Raw genomic sequence first — 24,789 nt, forward strand, 5'->3', positions numbered from 1 at the left:
CTGTACAATACACAGTGGTTGGACTCAGTCCATATGTTTTTACATTCTGTACAATACACAGTGGGTTGGAATCAGTCCATATCTTATATTACAGTCTGTACGATACACATTGGGGTGGACTCAATCCATATCTTATATTGCATTCTGCACAATACATCGTCGGTTGGACTCAGTCCATAAAGTATATTACATTCTGTACAATACACAGTGTGGTGGACTCAGTCCATATCTTATATTACATTCTGTCCAATACACAGTGGGGTGGACTCAGTCCATATCTTATATTACATTCTGTACATTTCACAGTGGGTTGGACTCAGTCCAAATCTTATATTACATTCTGCACAATACAAGGTGTGTTGGACTCAGTCCATATCTTATATTACATTCTGCACAATACACAGAGGGTTGGACTCAGTCCATATCTTATATTACATTCTGTACAATACAAGGTTGGTTGGACTCAGTCCATATCTAATATTACATTATGTACATTACACAGTGGGTTGGACTCAGTCCAGAAAGTATCTTACATTCTCTACAATACACAGTGGGATGGACTCAGTCCATATCTTATATTTCATTCTGCACAATAAACAGTGAGTTGGACTCAGTCCATATCTTATATAACATTCTGTACAATACACAGTGGGTTGGACTCATTCCATATCTTATATTACATTCTGAACAATTCTACGTTGGTTGGACTCAGTCCATATCTTATATTTCATTCTGTACATTACACAGTGGGTTGGACTCAGTCCATATCTTATATTCATTCTGTACAATACACAGTGGGGTGGACTCAGTCCATATCTTATAATTCATTATGTGCAATACACAGTGGGTTGGACTCAGTCCATATCTTATAATTCATTCTGCAAAATAAACAGTGAGTTGGACTCAGTCCATATCTTATATTACATTCTGTACAATGCACAGTGGGTTGGACTCAGTCCATATCTTATATTACATTCTGAACAATTCTAGGTTGGTTGGACTCAGTCCATATCTTATATTACATTCTGTACATTACATAGTGGGTTGGACTCAGAACAGTTCAGATATTACATTCTGTACAATACACAGTGGGTTGGACTCAGTCCATATCTTATTTTACATTCTGTACATTGCACAGTGGTTTGGACTCATTCCATATCTTATATTGCATTCTGCACGTAACACAGTGGGGTGGACTCAGTCCATATCTCATATTAAATTCGAGACATTACTCAGTGTGGTGGACTGAGTCCATATCTTATATTACATTCTGCAGAACACACAGTGGGTTGGACTCAGTCCATATATTATATTACATTATGTACAATACACAGTGGGTTGGACTCAGAACAGATCTTATATTACATTCTGTACAATGCACAGTGGGTTGGACTCAGAACAGATCTTATATTACATTCTGTACAATACACAGTGGGTGGGACTCAGTCCATATCTTATATTACATTCTTTACAATACACAGTGGGGTGGACACAGAAGAGATCTTAAATTACATTCTGTACAATGCACAGTGGGGTGGACTCAGTCCATATCTTATATTGCATGCTGCACAATACAACGTCGGTTGGACTCAGTCCATATAGTATATTACATTCTGCACAATACACAGTGGGGTGGACTCAGTCCATATCTTATATTACATTCTGCACAATACACAGTGGGGTGGACTCAGTCCATATCTTATATTACATTCTGTACATTACACAGTGGGTTGGACTCAGTCCAAATCTTATATTACATTCTGACAATACAAGGTTTGTTGGACTCAGTCCATATCTTATATTACATTCTGCACAACACACAGAGGGTTGGACTCAGTCCATATCTTATATTACATTCTGGAAAATACAAGGTGAGGTGGACTCAGTCCATATATTATATTACATTCTGTAACAATACAGAGTGGGTTGGACTCAGTCCATATCTTATATTACATTCTGTACAATACACAGTGGGTTGGATTCAGTCCATATCTTTTATTACATTCTGCACAATACAACTTGGGTTGGACTCAGTACATATCTTATATTACATTCTGCACATTACACAGTGAGGTGGATTCAGTCCATATCTTCAATTAAATTGTGCACATTACACAGTGGGGTGGACTCAGTCCATATCTTATATTACATTCTGTACAACACACAGTGGGTTGGACTCAGTCCATATATTATATTACATTCTGTACAATACACAGTGGGGTGGACTCAGTCCATATCTTATATTACATTCAGTACAATACACAGTGGGGTTGGACTCAGTCCATATCTTATATTACATTCTGTACAATACACAGTGGGTTGGACTCAGTCCATATCTTATAATTCATTCTGCACAATAAACAGTGAGTTGGACCCAGTCCATATCTCATATTACATTCTGTACAATGCACAGTGGGTCGAACTCAGTCCATATCTTAAATTACATTCTGAACAATTCTAGGTTGGTTGGACTCAGTCCATATCTTATATGACATTCTGCACAATACAACGTGGGTTGGACTCAGTCCGTAAAGTATATTACATTCTGTACAACACACAGTGGGTTGGACTCAGTCCATATCTTATAATTCATTCTGCACAATAAACAGTGAGTTGGACTCAGTCCATATCTTATATTACATCTGTACAATACACAGTGGGGTGGACTTGGTCCATATCTTATATTACATTCTGTACGTTACACAGTGGGTTGGACTCACTCCATATCTTTATTTCATTCTGTACAATACTCAGTCGGGTGGATTCAGTCCATATCTTATATTGCTATCTGTACAAAACACAGTGGGGTGCACTAAATCCATATCTTATGTTATAATCTGTACAATACACAGTGGGGTGGACACCGTCCATATCTTATATTACATTCTGTACAATACACATTGGGGTGGACTCAGTCCATATCTTATATTACATTCTGTATAATACAAGGTGAGATGGACTCAGTCCATATATTATATTACATTCTGTAACAATACACAGTGGGTTGGACTCAGTCCATATCTTATCTTACATTCTGTACAGTACACAGTGGGTTGGATTCAGTCCATATCTTTTATTACATTCTGCACAATACAACGTGGGTTGGACTCAGTACATATCTTATATTACATTCTGTACAATACACAGTGGGGTGGACTCAGTTCATATTTTCTATTACATTTTGTACAATACACAGTGGGGTGGACTCAGTCCATATCTTATATTACATTCTCTATAATACAAGGTGAGGTGGACTCAGTCCATATATTATATTACATTCTGTAACAATACACAGTGGGTTGGACTCAGTCCATATCTTATATTACATTCTGTACAATACACAGTGGGTTGGATTTAGTCCATATCTTATATTACATTCTGCACAATACAACGTGGGTTGGAATCAGTCCATATCTTATATTACATTCTGTACATTACACAGTGGGTTGGACTCAGTCCATATATTATATTACATTCTGCACATTACACAGTGAGGTGGATTCAGTCCATATCTTCTATTAAATTCTGCACATTACACAGTGGGGTGGACTCAGTCCATATCTTATATTACATTCTGTACAACACACAGTGGGTTGGACTCAGTCCATATATTATATTACATTCTGTACAATACACAGTGGTGTGGACTCAGTCCATATCTTATATTACATTCTGTACAATACACAGTGGGTTGGACTCAGTCCATATCTTATATTACATTCAGCACAATACAACGTGGGTTGGACTCAGTCCATGTCTTCGATTGCATTCTGCACAATACAACGTCGGTTGGACTCAGTCCATATCGTAGATTACATTCTGTACAATACACAGTGGTTGGACTCAGTCCATATCTTTTTACATTCTGTACAATACACAGTTGGTTGGAATCAGTCCATATCTTCTATTACAGTCTGTACGATACACAGTGGGGTGGACTCAATCCATATCTTATGTTGCATTCTGCACAATACATCGTCGGTTGGACTCAGTCCATAAAGTATATTACATTCTGTACAATACACAGTGGGGTGGACTCAGTCCATATCTTATATTACATTCTGTCCAATACACAGTGGGGTGGACTCAGTCCATATCTTATATTACATTCTGTACATTTCACAGTGGGTTGGACTCAGTCCAAATCTGATATTACATTCTGCACAATACAAGGTGTGTTGGACTCAGTCGATATCTTATATTACATTCTGCACAATACACAGAGGGTTGGACTCAGTCCATATCTTATATTACATACTGTACAATACAAGGTTGGTTGGACTCAGTCCATATCTAATATTACATTCTGTACATTACACAGTGGGTTGGATTCAGTCCAGAAAGTATATTACATTCTCTACAATACACAGTGGGATGGACTCAGTCCATATCTTATATTTCATTCTGCACAATAAACAGTGAGTTGGACTCAGTCCATATCTTATATTCATTCTGTACAATACACAGTGGGTTGGACTCATTCCATATCTTATATTACATTCTGAACAATTCTACGTTGGTTTGAATCAGTCCATATCTTATATTTCATTCTGTACATTGCACAGTGGGTTGGACTCAGTCCATATCTTATATTCATTCTGTACAATACACAGTGGGGTGGACTCAGTCCATATCTTATAATTCATTCTGTGCAATACACAGTGGGTTGGACTCAGTCCATATCTTATAATTCATTCTGCAAAATAAACAGTGAGTTGGACTCAGTCCATATCTTATATTACATTCTGTACAATACACAGTGGGTTGGACTCAGTCCATATCTTTTATTAAATTCTGAACAATTCTCGGTTGGTTGGACTCAGTCCATATCTTATATTTCATTCTGTACATTACATAGTGGGTTGGACTCAGAACAGTTCATATATTACATTCTGTACAATACACAGTGGGTTGGACTCAGTCCATATCTTATATTACATTCTGTACATTGCACAGTGGTTTGGACTCATTCCATATCTTATATTACATTCTGCACGTAACACAGTGGGGTGGACTCAGTTCATATCTCATATTAAATTCGAGACATTACTCAGTGGGGTGGACTCAGTCCATATCTTATATTACATTCTGCAGAACACACAGTGGGTTGGACTCCGTCCATATATTATATTACATTCTGTACAATACACAGAGGGGTGGACTCAGTCCATATCTTATATTACATTCTATACAATACACAGTGGGTTGGACTCAGTCCATATCTTATATTACATTCTGCACAATACAACGTGGGTTCGACTCAGCCCATACCTTATATTACATTATGTACAATACAACGTGGGTTGGACTCAATCCATATCTTATATTACATTCTGTGCATTGCACAGTGGTTTGGACTCATTCCATATCTTCCATTACATTCTGCACATTACACAGTGGGGTGGAGTCAGTCCTTAACTTATATTACATTGTGTACAATACACATTGGGTTGGACTCAGTCCTTATCTTATATTACATTCTGAACATTACACAGTGGGGTGGACTCAGTCCATATCTCATATTAAATTCTGGACATTACACAGTGGGGTGGACTGAGTCCATATCTTATATTACATTCTGTAACAACACACAGTGGGTTGGACTCACTGCATATATTATATTACATTCTGTGCAATACACAGTGGGGTGGACTCAGTCCATATCTTATATTACATTCCGTACAATGCACAGTGGGATGGACTCAGTCCATATCTTATATTACATTCTGCACAATACAACGTGGGTTGGACTCAGTCCATATCTTATATTACATTCTGCACAATACACAGTGTGGTGGACTCAGTTCATATTTTCTATTACATTCTGTACAATACACAGTGGGGTGGACTCAGTCCATATCTTATATTACATTCTGTACAATACACAGTGGGTTGGACTCAGAACAGATCTTATATTACATTCTGTACAATACACAGTGGGTTGGACTCAGAACAGATCTTATATTACATTCTGTACAATACACAGTGGTGGGACTCAGTCCATATCTTATATTACATTCTTTACAATACACAGTGGGGTGGACTCAGAAGAGATCTTATATTACATTCTGTACAATGCACAGTGGGGTAGACTCAGTCCATATCTTATATTGCATGCTGCACAATACAACGTCGGTTGGACTCAGTCCATATAGTATATTACATTCTGCACAATACACAGTGGGGTGGACTCAGTCCATATCTTATATTACATTCTGCACAATACACAGTGGGGTGGACTCAGTCCATATCTTATATTACATTCTGTACATTACACAGTGGGTTGGACTCAGTCCAAATCTTATATTACATTCTGACAATACAAGGTTTGTTGGACTCAGTCCATATCTTATATTAGATTCTGCACAACACACAGAGGGTTGGACTCAGTCCATATCTTATATTACATTCTGTATAATACAAGGTGAGGTGGACTCAGTCCATATATTATATTACATTCTGTAACAATACACAGTGGGTTGGACTCAGTCCATATCTTATATTACATTCTGTACAATACACAGTGGGTTGGATTCAGTCCATATCTTTTATTACATTCTGCACAATACAACGTGGGTTGGACTCAGTACATATCTTATATTACATTCTGCACATTACACAGTGAGGTGGATTCAGTCCATATCTTCAATCAAATTGTGCACATTACACAGTGGGGTGGACTCAGTCCATATCTTATATTACATTCTGTACAACACACAGTGGGTTGGACTCAGTCCATATATTATATTACATTCTGTACAATACACAGTGGGGTGGACTCAGCCCATATCTTATATTACATTCAGTACAATACACAGTGGGTTGGACTCAGTCCATATCTTATATTACATTCTGTACAATACACAGTGGGCTGGACTCAGTCCATATCTTATAATTCATTCTGCACAATAAGCAGTGAGTTGGACTCAGTCCATATCTCATATTACATTCTGTACAATGCACAGTGGGTCTAACTCAGTCCATATCTCAAATTACATTCTGAACAATTCTACGTTGGTTGGACTCAGTCCATATCTTATATTACATTCAGCACAATACAACGTGGGTTGGACTCAGTCCATATCTTTTATTACATTCTGCACAAAACAACGTGGGTTGGACTGAGTTCATATGGTATATTACATTCTCTACAATACACAGTGGGGTGGACTCAGTCCATATCTTATATTTCATTCTGTGCAATACACAGTGGGTTGGACTCAATCCATATCTTATAATTCATTCTGCACAATAAACAGTGAGTTGGACTCAGTCCATATCTTATATTACATTCTGAACAATTCTAGGTTGGTTGGACTCAGTCCATATCTTATATTACATTCTGTACATTACACAGTGGGTTGGACTCAGTCCATATCTTATATTCATTCTGTACAATACACAGTGGGGTGGACTCAGTCCATATCTTATATTACAGTCTGTACAATACACAGTGGGGTGAACTCAATCCATATCTTATATTACATTCTGTACAATACACAGTGGGCTGGACTCAGCCCATATTTTATATTACATTCTGTACAATACACAGTGGGGTGGACTCAGTCCATATCTTATATTACATTCTGTATCATACAAGTTGAGGTGGACTCAGTCCATATATTTTATTGCATCCTGTACAATACACAGTGAGTTGGAATCAGTCCATATCTTATGTTACATTCTGTACAATACACAGTGGGTTGGACTCAGTCCATATCTTATATTACATTCTGCACAATGCAACGTGGGTTGGACTCAGTCCATATCTTATATTACATTCTGTGCAATACACAGTGGGTTGGACTCAGTCCATATCTTCTATTGCATTCTGCACAATACAACGTCGGTTGGAATCAGTCCATATCGTATATTACATTCTGTACAATACACAGTGGTTGGACTCAGTCCATATCTTTTTTACATTCTGTACAATACACAGTGGGTTGGAATCAGTCCATATCTTATATTACAGTCTGTACAATACACAGTGGGGTGGACTCAATCCATATCTTATATTGCATTCCGCACAATGCATCGTCGGTTGGACTCAGTCCATAAAGTATATTACATTCTGTACAATACACAGTGGGGTGGACTCAATCCATATCTTATATTACATTCTGTACAATACAAGGTTGGTTGGACTCAGTCCATATCTTATATGACATTCTGTACATTTCACAGTGGGTTGGATTCAGTCCAAATCTTATATTACATTCTGCACAATACAAGGTGTGTTGGACTCAGTCCATATCTTATATTACATTCTGCACAATACACAGATGGTGAGACTCAGTCCAAATCTTATATTACATTCTGCACAATACAAGGTGTGTTGGACTCAGTCCATATCTTATATTACATTCTGCACAATACACAGATGGTGAGACTCAGTCCAAATCTTATATCACATTCTGCACAATACAAGGTGTGTTGGACTCAGTCCATATCTTATATTACATTCTGTACATTACACAGTGGGTTGGACTCAGTCCATATCTAATATTTCATTCTGTGCAATACACAGTGGGTTGGACTCAGTCCATATCTTCTATTGCATTCTGCACAATAAACAGTGAGTTGGACTCAGTCCATATCTTATATTACATTCTGTACAATGCACAGTGGGTTGGACTCAGTCCATATCTTATATTACATTCTGAACAATTCGAGGTTGGTTGGACTCAGTCCATATCTTATATTACATTCTGTACATTACACAGTGGGTTGGACTCAGTCCATATCTTATATTACATTCTGTATAATACAAGTTGAGGAAGACTCAGTCCATATATTATATTACATTCTGTACAATACACAGTGGGTTGGAATCAGTCCATATCTTATATTACATTCTGTACATTACTCTGTGGGGTGGACTCAGTCCATATCTTATATTACAATCTGTACAATACACAGTGGGGTGGAATCAGTCCATATCTTATATTACATTCTGTGCAATACGCAGTGGGTTGGACTCAGTCCATATCTTCTATTGCATTCTGCACAATACAACGTCGGTTGGACTCAGTCCATATCTTATTTTACATTCTGTACAATACACAGTGGGTTGGACTCAGTCCATATCTTATATTACATTCTGCACAATGCAACGTGGGTTGGACTCAGTTCATATCTTATATTACATTCTGTACAATACACAATGGGGTGGACTCAGTTCATATTTTATATTACATTCTGTACAATACACAATGGGGTGTACTCAGTCCATATCTTATATTGCATTCTGTACAATACACAGTGGGTTGGACTCAGAACAGATCTTATATTACATTCTGTACAATACACAGTAGGTTGGACTCAGTCCATATCTTATATTACATTCTTTTCAATACACAGTGGGGTGGACTCAAAAAGATCTTATATTACATTCTGTGCAATGCACAGTGGGGTTGACTCAGTCCATATCTTATATTACATTCTGTACATTACTCGTTGGGGTGGACTCAGTCCATATCTTATATTACATTCTGTGCAATACACAGTGGGTTGGACTCAGTCCATATCTTCTATTGCATTCTGCACAATACAACGTCGGTTGGAATCAGTCCATATCGTATATTACATTCTGTACAATACACAGTGGTTGGACTCAGTCCATATCTTTTTTACATTCTGTACAATACACAGTGGGTTGGAATCAGTCCATATCTTATATTACAGTCTGTACAATACACAGTGGGGTGGACTCAATCCATATCTTATATTGCATTCTGCACAATGCATCGTCGGTTGGACTCAGTCCATAAAGTATATTACATTCTGTACAATACACAGTGGGGTGGACTCAGTCCATATTTTGTATTACATTCTGTACAATACACAGTGGGGTGGACTCAGTCCATATCTTATATTACATTCTGTACAATACAAGGTTGGTTGGACTCAGTCCATATCTTATATTACATTCTGTACATTTCACAGTGTTTTGGATTCAGTCCAAATCTTATATTACATTCTGCACAATACACAGTGGGTTGGACTCAGTCCATATAGTATATTACATTCTCTCCAATACACAGTGGGGTGGACTCAGTCCATATCTTATATTTCATTCTGTGCAATACACAGTGGGTTGGACTCAGTCCATATCTTATAATTCATTCTGCACAATAAACAGTGAGTTGGACTCAGTCCATATCTTATATTACATTCTGTACAATGCACAGTGGGTTGGACTCAGTCCATATCTTATATTACATTCTGTACATCACACAGTGGGTTGGACTCAGTCCATATCTTATATTACATTCTGTGCAATACACAGTGGGTTGGACTCAGTCCATATCTTATATTACATTCTGTGCAATACACAGTGGGTTAGACTCAGTCCATATCTTCTATTGCATTCTGCACAATACAACGTCGGTTGGACTCAGTCCATATCTTATATTACAGTCTGTACAATACACAGTGGGGTGGACTCAATCCATATCTTATATTGCATTCTGCACAATGCATCGTCGGTTGGACTCAGTCCATAAAGTATATTACATTCTGTACAATACACAGTGGGGTCGACTCAGTCCATATCTTATATTACATTCTGTACAATACACAGTGGGGTGGACTCAGTCCATATCTTATATTACATTCTGTACAATACAAGGTTGGTTGGACTCAGTCCATATCTTATATTACATTCTGTACATTTCACAGTGGGTTGGATTCAGTCCAAATCTTACATTACATTCTGCACAATACAAGGTGTGTTGGACTCAGTCCATATCTTATATTATATTCTGCACAATACACAGAGGGTTAGACTCAGTCCATATCTTATATTACATTCTGTACAATACAAGGTTGGTTGGACTCAGTCCATATCTTATATTACATTATGTACATTACACAGTGGGTTGGACTCAGTCCATATAGTATATTACATTCTCTCCAATACACAGTGGGGTGGACTCAGTCCATATCTTATATTTCATTCTGTGCAATACACAGTGGGTTGGACTCAGTCCATATCTTATAATTCATTCTGCACAATAAACAGTGAGTTGGACTCAGTCCATATCTTATATTACATTCTGTACAATGCACAGTGGGTTGGACTCAGTCCATATCTTATATTAAATTCTGAACAATTCTAGGTTGGTTGGACTCAGTCCATATCTTATATTACATTCTGTACAATACACAGTGGGGTGGACTCAGTCCATATCTTATATTACAGTCTGTACAATACACAGTGGGGTGGACTCAATCCATATCTTATATTACATTCTGTACAATACACAGTGGGCTGGACTCAGTCCATATCTTATATTACATTCTGTATAATACAAGTTGAGGTGGACTCAGTCCATATATTATATTACATTCTGTACAATACACAGTGGGTTGGAATCAGTCCATATCTTTTTTACATTCTGTACAATACACAGTGGGTTGGAATCAGTCCATATCTTATATTACAGTCTGTACAATACACAGTGGGGTGGACTCAATCCATATCTTATATTGCATTCTGCACAATGCATCGTCGGTTGGACTCAGTCCAAATCTTATATTACATTCTGTACAATACACAGTGGGGTGTACTCAGTCCATATCTTATATTACATTCTGTGCAATACGCAGTGGGTTGGACTCAGTCCATATCTTCTCTTGCATTCTGCACAATACAACGTCGGTTGGACTCAGTCCATATCGTATATTACATTCTGTACAATACACAGTGGTTGGACTCAGTCCATATCTTTTTTTACATTCTGTACAATACACAGTGGGTTGGAATCAGTCCATATCTTATATTACAGTCTGTACAACACACAGTGGGGTGGACTCAATCCATATCTTATATTGCATTCTGCACAATGCATCGTCGGTTGGACTCAGTCCAAATCTTATATTACATTCTGCACAATACACAGTGGGTTGGACTCAGTCCATATCTTATATTACATTCTGTACAATACACAGTGGGTTGGACTCAGTCCATATCTTATATTACATTCTGTACAAAACACAGTGGGTTGGACTCAGTCCATATCTTATTTTACATTCTGTACAATACACAGTGGGTTGGACTCAGAACAGATCTTATATTACATTCTGCACAATGCAACGTGGGTTGGACTCAGTTCATATTTTATATTACATTCTGTACAATACACAGTGGGGTGGACTCAGTCCATATGTTATATTGCATTCTGTACAATACACAGTGGGTTGGAATCAGAACAGATCTTATATTACATTCTGTACAATACACAGTAGGTTGGACTCAGTCCATATCTTATATTACATTCTTTTCAATACACAGTGGGGTGGACTCAGAAAAGATCTTATATTACATTCTGTGCAATGCGCAGTGGGGTTGACTCAGTCCATATCTTATATTACATTCTGTACATTACTCATTGGGGTGCTCTCAGTCCATATCTTATATTACAATCTGTACAATACACAGTGGGTTGGAGTCAGTCCATATCTTATATTCCATTCTGTGCAATACACAGTGGGTTGGACTCAGTCCATATCTTCTATTGCATTCTGCACAATACAACGTCGGTTGGACTCAGTCCATATCGTATATTACATTCTGTACAATAAACAGTGGTTGGACTCAGTCCATATCTTTTTTACATTCTGTACAATACACAGTGGGGTGGACTCAGTCCATATCTTATATTACATTCTGTACATTACACAGTGGGTTGGACTCAGTCCAAATCTGATATTGCATTCTGTACAATACAAGGTTTGTTGGACACAGTCCATATCTTTTATTACATTCTGCACAATACACAGAGGGTTGGACTGAGTCCATATCTTATATTACATTCTGTACGTTACACAGTGGGTTGGACTCAGTCCATATAGTATATTACATTCTGTACAATACACAGTGGGGTGGACTCAGTCCATAACTTATATTACATTCTTTGCAATAAACAGTGGGTTGGACTCAGTCCGTATCTTATAATTCATTCTGCACAATAAACAGTGAGTTGGACTCAGTCCATATCTTATATTACATTCTGTACAATACACAGTGGGTTGGACTCAGTCCATATCTTATATTACATTCTGCACAACACTAGGTTGGTTGGACTCAGTCCATATCTTATATTACATTCTGTACATTACACAGTGGGTTGGACTCAGTCCAGATCTTACATTACATGCTGTATAATACAAGTTGTGGTGGACTCAGTCCATATATTATATTACATTCTGTACAATACACAGTGGGTTGGAATCAGTCCATATCTTATATTACATTCTGTACAATACACAGTGGGTTGGACTCAGTCCATATCTTGTATTACATTCTGCACAATAAAACGTGGGTTGGACTCAGTCCTTATCTTATATTACATTCTGTACAATGCACATTGGGTTGGACTCATTCCATATCTTATATTACATTCTCCACAATACACAGTGGGTTGTACTCAGTCAATATCTTATATTACATTCTGCACAATACAAAGTGGGTTGGACTCAGTCCATATCTTATATTGCATTCTGCACAATGCATCGTCGGTTGGACTCAGTCCATAAAGTATATTACATTCTGTACAATACACAGTGGGGTCGACTCAGTCCATATCTTATATTACATTCTGTACAATACACAGTGGGGTGGACTCAGTCCATATCTTATATTACATTCTGTACAATACAAGGTTGGTTGGACTCAGTCCATATCTTATATTACATTCTGTACATTTCACAGTGGGTTGGATTCAGTCCAAATCTTATATTACATTCTGCACAATACAAGGTGTGTTGGACTCAGTCCATATCTTATATTACATTCTGCACAATACACAGAGGGTTAGACTCAGTCCATATCTTATATTACATTCTGATCAATACAAGGTTGGTTGGACTCAGTCCATATCTTATATTACATTCTGTACATTACACAGTGGGTTGGACTCAGTCCATATAGTATATTACATTCTCTCCAATACACAGTGGGTTGGACTCAGTCCATATCTTATATTTCATTCTGTGCAATAAACAGTGGGTTGGACTCAGTCCATATCTTCTATTGCATTCTGCACAATGCAACGTCGGTTGGACTCAGTCCATATCGTATATTACATTCTGTACAATACACAGTGGTTGGACACAGTCCATATCTTTTTTACATTCTGTACAATACACAGTGGGTTGGAATCAGTCCATATCTTATATTACAGTCTGTACAATACACAGTGGGGTGGACTCAATCCATAACTTATATTGCATTCTGCACAATGCATCGTCGGTTGGACTCAGTCCAAATCTTATATTACATTCTGCACAATACACAGTGGGTTGGACTCAGTCCATATCTTATATTACATTCTGTACAATGCACAGTGGGTTGGACTCAGTCCATATCTTATATTACATTCTGTACAAAACACAGTGGGTTGGACTCAGTCCATATTTTATTTTACATTCTGTACAACACACAGTGGGTTGGACTCAGAACAGATCTTATATTACATTCTGCACAATGCAACGTGGGTTGGACTCAGTTCATATCTTATATTACATTCTGTACAAAACACAGTGGGTTGGACTCAGTCCATATTTTATTTTACATTCTGTACAATACACAGTGGGTTGGACTCAGAACAGATCTTATATTACATTCTGCACAATGCAACGTGGGTTGGACTCAGTTCATATCTTATATTACATTCTATACAATACACAGTGGGTTGGACTCAGAACAGATCTTATATTACATTCTGCACAATGCAACGTGGGTTGGACTCAGTTCATATTTTATATTACATTCTGTACAATACACAGTGGGGTGGACTCAGTCCATATGTTATATTGCATTCTGTACAATACACAGTGGGTTGGAATCAGAACAGATCTTATATTACATTCTGTACAATACACAGTAGGTTGGACTCAGTCCATATCTTATATTACATTCTTTTCAATACACAGTGGGGTGGACTCAGAAAAGATCTTATATTACATTCTGTGCAATGCACAGTGGGTTGGACTCACTCCATATAGGATATTACATTCTGTACAATACACAGTGGGGTGGACTCAGTCCATAACTTATATTACATTCTTTGCAATAAACAGTGGGTTGGACTCAGTCCGTATCTTATAATTCATTCTGCACAATAAACAGTGAGTTGGACTCAGTCCATATCTTATATTACATTCTGTACAATACACAGTGGGTTGGACTCAGTCCATATCTTATATTACATTCTGCACAACACTAGGTTGGTTGGACTCAGTCCATATCTTATATTACATTCTGTACATTACACAGTGGGTTGGACTCAGTCCAGATCTTACATTACATGCTGTATAATACAAGTTGTGGTGGACTCAGTCCATATATTATATTACATTCTGTACAATACACAGTGGGTTGGAATCAGTCCATATCTTATATTACATTCTGTACAATACACAGTGGGTTGGACTCAGTCCATATCTTGTATTACATTCTGCACAATAAAACGTGGGTTGGACTCAGTCCTTGTCTTATATTACATTCTGTACAATGCACATTGGGTTGGACTCATTCCATATCTTATATTACATTCTCCACAATACACAGTGGGTTGTACTCAGTCAATATCTTATATTACATTCTGCACAATACAAAGTGGGTTGGACTCAGTCCATATCTTATATTGCATTCTGCACAATGCATCGTCGGTTGGACTCAGTCCATAAAGTATATTACATTCTGTACAATACACAGTGGGGTCGACTCAGTCCATATCTTATATTACATTCTGTACAATACACAGTGGGGTGGACTCAGTCCATATCTTATATTACATTCTGTACAATACAAGGTTGGTTGGACTCAGTCCATATCTTATATTACATTCTGTACATTTCACAGTGGGTTGGATTCAGTCCAAATCTTATATTACATTCTGCACAATACAAGGTGTGTTGGACTCAGTCCATATCTTATATTACATTCTGCACAATACACAGAGGGTTAGACTCAGTCCATATCTTATATTACATTCTGATCAATACAAGGTTGGTTGGACTCAGTCCATATCTTATATTACATTCTGTACATTACACAGTGGGTTGGACTCAGTCCATATAGTATATTACATTCTCTCCAATACACAGTGGGTTGGACTCAGTCCATATCTTATATTTCATTCTGTGCAATAAACAGTGGGTTGGACTCAGTCCATATCTTCTATTGCATTCTGCACAATGCAACGTCGGTTGGACTCAGTCCATATCGTATATTACATTCTGTACAATACACAGTGGTTGGACACAGTCCATATCTTTTTTACATTCTGTACAATACACAGTGGGTTGGAATCAGTCCATATCTTATATTACAGTCTGTACAATACACAGTGGGGTGGACTCAATCCATAACTTATATTGCATTCTGCACAATGCATCGTCGGTTGGACTCAGTCCAAATCTTATATTACATTCTGCACAATACACAGTGGGTTGGACTCAGTCCATATCTTATATTACATTCTGTACAATGCACAGTGGGTTGGACTCAGTCCATATCTTATATTACATTCTGTACAAAACACAGTGGGTTGGACTCAGTCCATATTTTATTTTACATTCTGTACAACACACAGTGGGTTGGACTCAGAACAGATCTTATATTACATTCTGCACAATGCAACGTGGGTTGGACTCAGTTCATATCTTATATTACATTCTGTACAAAACACAGTGGGTTGGACTCAGTCCATATTTTATTTTACATTCTGTACAATACACAGTGGGTTGGACTCAGAACAGATCTTATATTACATTCTGCACAATGCAACGTGGGTTGGACTCAGTTCATATCTTATATTACATTCTATACAATACACAGTGGGTTGGACTCAGAACAGATCTTATATTACATTCTGCACAATGCAACGTGGGTTGGACTCAGTTCATATTTTATATTACATTCTGTACAATACACAGTGGGGTGGACTCAGTCCATATGTTATATTGCATTCTGTACAATACACAGTGGGTTGGAATCAGAACAGATCTTATATTACATTCTGTACAATACACAGTAGGTTGGACTCAGTCCATATCTTATATTACATTCTTTTCAATACACAGTGGGGTGGACTCAGAAAAGATCTTATATTACATTCTGTGCAATGCACAGTGGGTTGGACTCACTCCATATAGGATATTACATTCTGTACAATACACAGTGGGGTGGACTCAGTCCATAACTTATATTACATTCTTTGCAATAAACAGTGGGTTGGACTCAGTCCGTATCTTATAATTCATTCTGCACAATAAACAGTGAGTTGGACTCAGTCCATATCTTATATTACATTCTGTACAATACACAGTGGGTTGGACTCAGTCCATATCTTATATTACATTCTGCACAACACTAGGTTGGTTGGACTCAGTCCATATCTTATATTACATTCTGTACATTACACAGTGGGTTGGACTCAGTCCAGATCTTATATTACATGCTGTATAATACAAGTTGAGGTGGACTCAGTCCATATATTATATTACATTCTGTACAATACACAGTGGGTTGGAATCAGTCCATATCTTATATTACATTCTGTACAATACACATTGGGTTGGACTCAGTCCATATCTTGTATTACATTCTGCACAATAAAACGTGGGTTGGACTCAGTCCATATCTTATATTACATTCTGTACAATACAAAGTGGGTTGGACTCAGTCCATATCTTATATTGCATTCTGCACAATGCATCGTCGGTTGGACTCAGTCCATAAAGTATATTACATTCTGTACAATACACAGTGGGGTCGACTCAGTCCATATCTTATATTACATTCTGTACAATACACAGTGGGGTGGACTCAGTCCATATCTTATATTACATTCTGTACAATACAAGGTTGTTTGGACTCAGTCCATATCTTATATTACATTCTGTACATTTCACAGTGGGTTGGATTCAGTCCAAATCTTATATTACATTCTGCACAACACAAGGTGTGTTGGACTCAGTCCATATCTTATATTACATTCTGCACAATACACAGTGGGGTGGACTCAGTCCATATCTTATATTACATTCTGTACATTACACAGTGGGTTGGACTCAGTCCATATAGTATATTACATTCTCTCCAATACAAGGTGTGTTGGACTCAGTCCATATCTTATATTACATTCTGTACAATACAAGGTTGGTTGGACTCAGTCCATATCTTATATTACATTATGTACATTACACAGTGGGTTGGACTCAGTCCATATAGTATATTACATTCTCTCCAATACACAGTGGGGTGGACTCAGTCCATATCTTATATTTCATTCTGTGCAATAAACAGTGGGTTGGACTCAGTCCATATCTTCTATTGCATTCTGCACAATACAACGTCGGTTGGACTCAGTCCATATCGTATATTACATTCTGTACAATACACAGTGGTTGGACTCAGTCCATATTTTTTTATACATTCTGTACAATACACAGTGGGTTGGAATCAGTCCATATCTTATATTACAGTCTGTACAATACACAGTGGGGTGGACTCAATCCATAACTTATATTGCATTCTGCACAATGCATCGTCGGTTGGACTCAGTCCAAATCTTATATTACATTCTGCACAATACACAGTGGGTTGGACTCAGTCCATATCTTATATTACATTCTGTACAATGCACAGTGGGTTGGACTCAGTCCATATCTTATATTACATTCTGTACAAAACACAGTGGGTTGGACTCAGTCCATATTTTATTTTACATTCTGTACAATACAGAGTGGGTTGGACTCAGAACAGATCTTATGTTACATTCTGCACAATGCAACGTGGGTTGGACTCAGTTCATATCTTATATTACATTCTGTACAAAACACAGTGGGTTGGACTCAGTCCATATTTTATTTTACATTCTGTACAATACACAGTGGGTTGGACTCAGAACAGATCTTATATTACATTCTGCACAATGCAACGTGGGTTGGACTCTGTTCATATCTTATATTACATTCTATACAATACACAGTGGGTTGGACTCAGAACAGATCTTATATTACATTCTGCACAATGCAACGTGGGTTGGAATCAGAACAGATCTTATATTACATTCTGTACAATACACAGTAGGTTGGACTCAGTCCATATCTTATATTACATTCTTTTCAATACACAGTGGGGTGGACTCAGAAAAGATCTTATATTACATTCTGTGCAATGCACAGTGGGTTGGACTCACTCCATATAGTATATTACATTCTGTACAATACACAGTGGGGTGGACTCAGTCCATAACTTATATTACATTCTTTGCAATAAACAGTGGGTTGGACTCAGTCCGTATCTTATAATTCATTCTGCACAATAAACAGTGAGTTGGACTCAGTCCATATCTTATATTACATTCTGTACAATACACAGTGGGTTGGACTCAGTCCATATCTTATATTACATTCTGCACAACACTAGTTTGGTTGGACTCAGTCCATATCTTATATTACATTCTGTACATTACACAGTGGGTTGGACTCAGTCCAGATCTTATATTACATGCTGTATAATACAAGTTGAGGTGGACTCAGTCCATATATTATATTACATTCTGTACAATACACAGTGGGTTGGAATCAGTCCATATCTTATATTACATTCTGTACAATACACATTGGGTTGGACTCAGTCCATATCTTGTATTACATTCTGCACAATAAAACGTGGGTTGGACTCAGTCCATATCTTATATTACATTCTGTACAATACAAAGTGGGTTGGACTCAGTCCATATCTTATATTGCATTCTGCACAATGCATCGTCGGTTGGACTCAGTCCATAAAGTATATTACATTCTGTACAATACACAGTGGGGTCGACTCAGTCCATATCTTATATTACATTCTGTACAATACACAGTGGGGTGGACTCAGTCCATATCTTATATTACATTCTGTACAATACAAGGTTGGTTGGACTCAGTCCATATCTTATATTACATTCTGTACATTTCACAGTGGGTTGGATTCAGTCCAAATCTTATATTACATTCTGCACAATACAAGGTGTGTTGGACTCAGTCCATATCTTATATTACATTCTGCACAATACACAGTGGGGTGGACTCAGTCCATATCTTATATTACATTCTGTACATTACACAGTGGGTTGGACTCAGTCCATATAGTATATTACATTCTCTCCAATACACAGTGGGGTGGACTCAGTCCATATCTTATATTTCATTCTGTGCAATAAAGAGTGGGTTGGACTCAGTCCATATCTTCTATTGCATTCTGCACAATACAACGTCGGTTGGACTCAGTCCATATCTTTTTTACATTCTGTACAATACACAGTGGGTTGGAATCAGTCCATATCTTATATTACAGTCTGTACAATACACAGTGGGGTGGACTCAATCCATAACTTATATTGCATTCTGCACAATGCATCGTCGGTTGGACTCAGTCCAAATCTTATATTGCATTCTGCACAATACACAGTGGGTTGGACTCAGTCCATATCTTATATTACATTCTGTACAATGCACAGTGGGTTGGACTCAGTCCATATCTTATATTACATTCTGTACAAAACACAGTGGGTTGGACTCAGTCCATATTTTATTTTACATTCTGTACAATACACAGTGGGTTGGACTCAGAACAGATCTTATATTACATTCTGCACAATGCAACGTGGGTTGGACTCAGTTCATATCTTATATTACATTCTGTACAAAACACAGTGGGTTGGACTCAGTCCATATTTTATTTTACATTCTGTACAATACACAGTGGGTTGGACTCAGAACAGATCTTATATTACATTCTGCACAATGCAACGTGGGTTGGACTCAGTTCATATCTTATATTACATTCTATACAATACACAGTGGGTTGGACTCAGAACAGATCTTATATTACATTCTGCACAATGCAACGTGGGTTGGACTCAGTTCATATTTTATATTACATTCTGTACAATACACAGTGGGGTGGACTCAGTCCATATGTTATATTGCATTCTGTACAATACACAGTGGGTTGGAATCAGAACAGATCTTATATTACATTCTGTACAATACACAGTAGGTTGGACTCAGTCCATATCTTATATTACATTCTTTTCAATACACAGTGGGGTGGACTCAGAAAAGATCTTATATTACATTCTGTGCAATGCACAGTGGGGTTGACTCAGTCCATATCTTATATTATATTCTGTACATTACTCATTGGGGTGGACTCAGTCCATATCTTATATTACAATCTGTACAATACACAGTGGGTTGGAGTCAGTCCATATCTTATATTCCATTCCGTGCAATACACAGTGGGTTGGACTCAGTCCATATCTTCTATTGCATTCTGCACAATACAACGTCGGTTGGACTCAGTCCATATCGTATATTACATTCTGTACAATAAACAGTGGTTGGACTCAGTCCATATCTTTTTTACATTCTGTACAATACACAGTGGGGTGGACTCAGTCCAAATTTGATATTGCATTCTGTACAATACAAGGTTTGTTGAACACAGTCCATATCTTTTATTACATTCTGCACAATACACAGAGGGTTGGACTCAGTCCATATCTTATATTACATTCTGTACGTTACACAGTGGGTTGGACTCAGTCCATATAGTATATTACATTCTGTACAATACACAGTGGGGTGGACTCAGTCCATAACTTATATTACATTCTTTGCAATACACAGTGGGTTGGACTCAGTCCGTATCTTATAATTCATTCTGCACAATAAACAGTGAGTTGGACTCAGTCCATATCTTATATTACATTCTGTACAATACACAGTGGGTTGGAATCAGTCCATATCTTATATTACATTCTGTACAATAAACAGTGGGTTGGACTCAGTCCATATCTTGTATTACATTCTGCACAATAAAACGTGGGTTGGACTCAGTCCATATCTTATATTACATTCTGTACAATGCACATTGGGTTGGACTCATTCCATATCTTATATTACATTCTCCACAATACACAGTGGGTTGGACTCAGTCAATATCTTATATTACATTCTGCACAATACAAAGTGGGTTGGACTCAGTCCATATCTTATATTGCATTCTGCACAATGCATCGTCGGTTGGACTCAGTCCATAAAGTATATTACATTCTGTACAATACACAGTGGGGTCGACTCAGTCCATATCTTATATTACATTCTGTACAATACAAGGTTGGTTGGACTCAGTCCATATCTTGTATTACATTCTGTTCATTTCACAGTGGGTTGGATTCAGTCCAAATCTTATATTACATTCTGCACAATACAAGGTGTGTTGGACTCAGTCCATATCTTATATTACATTCTGCACAATACACAGAGGGTTAGACTCAGTCCATATCTTATATTACATTCTGTACAATACAAGGTTGGTTGGACTCAGTCCATATCTTATATTACATTCTGTACATTACACAGTGGGTTGGACTCAGTCCATATAGTATATTACATTCTCTCCAATACACAGTGTGGTGGACTCAGTCCATACCTTATATTTCATTCTGTGCAATGCACAGTGGGTTGGACTCAGTCCATATCTTCTATTGCATTCTGCACAATACAACGTCGGTTGGACTCAGTCCATATCGTATATTACATTCTGTACAATACACAGTGGTTGGACTCAGTCCATATCTTTTTTACATTCTGTACAATAGACAGTGGGTTGGAATCAGTCCATATCTTATATTACAGTCTGTACAATACACAGTGGGGTGGACTCAATCCATATCTTATATTGCATTCTGCACAATGCATCGTCGGTTGGACTCAGTCCAAATCTTATATTACATTCTGCACAATACACAGTGGGTTGGACTCAGTCCATATCTTATATTGCATTCTGTACAATACACAGTGGGTTGGACTCAGTCCATATCTTATATTACATTCTGTACAAAACACAGTGGGTTGGACTCAGTCCATATCTTATTTTACATTCTGTACAATACACAGTGGGTTGGACTCAGAAAAGATCTTATATTACATTCTGCACAATGCAACGTGGGTTGGACTCAGTTCATATCTTATATTACATTCTGTACATTACACAGTGGGTTGGACTCAGTCCAAATCTGATATTGCATTCTGTACAATACAAGGTTTGTTGGACACAGTCCATATCTTTTATTACATTCTGCACAATACACAGAGTGTTGGACTCAGTCCATATCTTATATTACATTCTGTACGTTACACAGTGGTTTGGACTCAGTCCATATCTTATATTACATTCTTTGCAATACATAGTGGGTTGGACTCAGTCCGTATCTTATAATTCATTCTGCACAATAAACAGTGAGTTGGACTCAGTCCATATCTTATATTACATTCTGTACAATACACAGTGGGTTGGACTCAGTCCATATCTTATATTACATTCTGCACAACACTAGGTTGGTTGGACTCAGTCCATATCTTATATTACATTCTGTACATTACACAGTGGGTTGGACTCAGTCCAGATCTTATATTACATGCTGTATAATACAAGTTGAGGTGCACTCAGTCCATATATTATATTACATTCTGTACAATACACAGTGGGTTGGAATCAGTCCATATCTTATATTACATTCTGTACAATACACAGTGGGTTGGACTCAGTCCATATCTTGTATTACATTCTGCACAATAAAACGTGGGTTGGACTCAGTCCATATCTTATATTACATTCTGTACAATGCACATTGGGTTGGACTCATTCCATATCTTATATTACATTCTCCACAATACACAGTGGGTTGGACTCAGTCAATATCTTATATTACATTCTGCACAATACAAAGTGGGTTGGACTCAGTCCATATCTTACATTGCATTCTGCACAATGCATCGTCGGTTGGACTCAGTCCATAAAGTATATTACATTCTGTACAATACACAGTGGGGTCGACTCAGTCCATATCTTATATTTCATTCTGTACAATACACAGTGGGGTGGACTCAGTCCATATCTTATATTACATACTGTACAATACAAGGTTGGTTGGACTCAGTCCATATCTTATATTACATTCTGTACATTTCACAGTGGGTTGGATTCAGTCCAAATCTTATATTACATTCTGCACAATACAAGGTGTGTTGGACTCAGTCCATATCTTATATTACATTCTGCACAATACACAGAGGGTGAGACTCAGTCCATATCTTATATTACATTCTGTACAATACAAGGTTGGTTGGACTCAGTCCATATCTTGTATTACATTCTGTACATTACACAGTGGGTTGGACTCAGTCCATATAGTATATTACATTCTCTCCAATACACAGTGGGGTGGACTCAGTCCATATCTTATATTTCATTCTGTGCAATACACAGTGGGTTGGACTCAGTCCATATCTTATAATTCATTCTGCACAATAAACAGTGAGTTGGACTCAGTCCATATCTTATATTACATTCTGTACAATGCACAGTGGGTTGGACTCAGTCCATATCTTATATTACATTCTGAACAATTCTAGGTTGGTTGGACTCAGTCCATATCTTATATTACATTCTGTACATTACACAGTGGGTTGGACTCAGTCCATATCTTATATTCATTGTGTACAATACACAGTGGGGTGGACTCAGTCCATATCTTATATTACAGTCTGTACAATACACAGTGGGGTGGACTCAATCCATATCTTATATTACATTCTGTACAATACACAGTGGGCTGGACTCAGTCCATATATTATATTACATTCTGTATAATGCAAGTTGAGGTGGACTCAGTCCATATATTATATTACATTCTGTACAATACACAGTGGGTTGGA

The sequence above is a fragment of the Heptranchias perlo genome, unplaced genomic scaffold, assembly GCF_035084215.1.
Source record: "Heptranchias perlo isolate sHepPer1 unplaced genomic scaffold, sHepPer1.hap1 HAP1_SCAFFOLD_52, whole genome shotgun sequence".
Lineage (NCBI taxonomy): Eukaryota > Metazoa > Chordata > Chondrichthyes > Hexanchiformes > Hexanchidae > Heptranchias > Heptranchias perlo.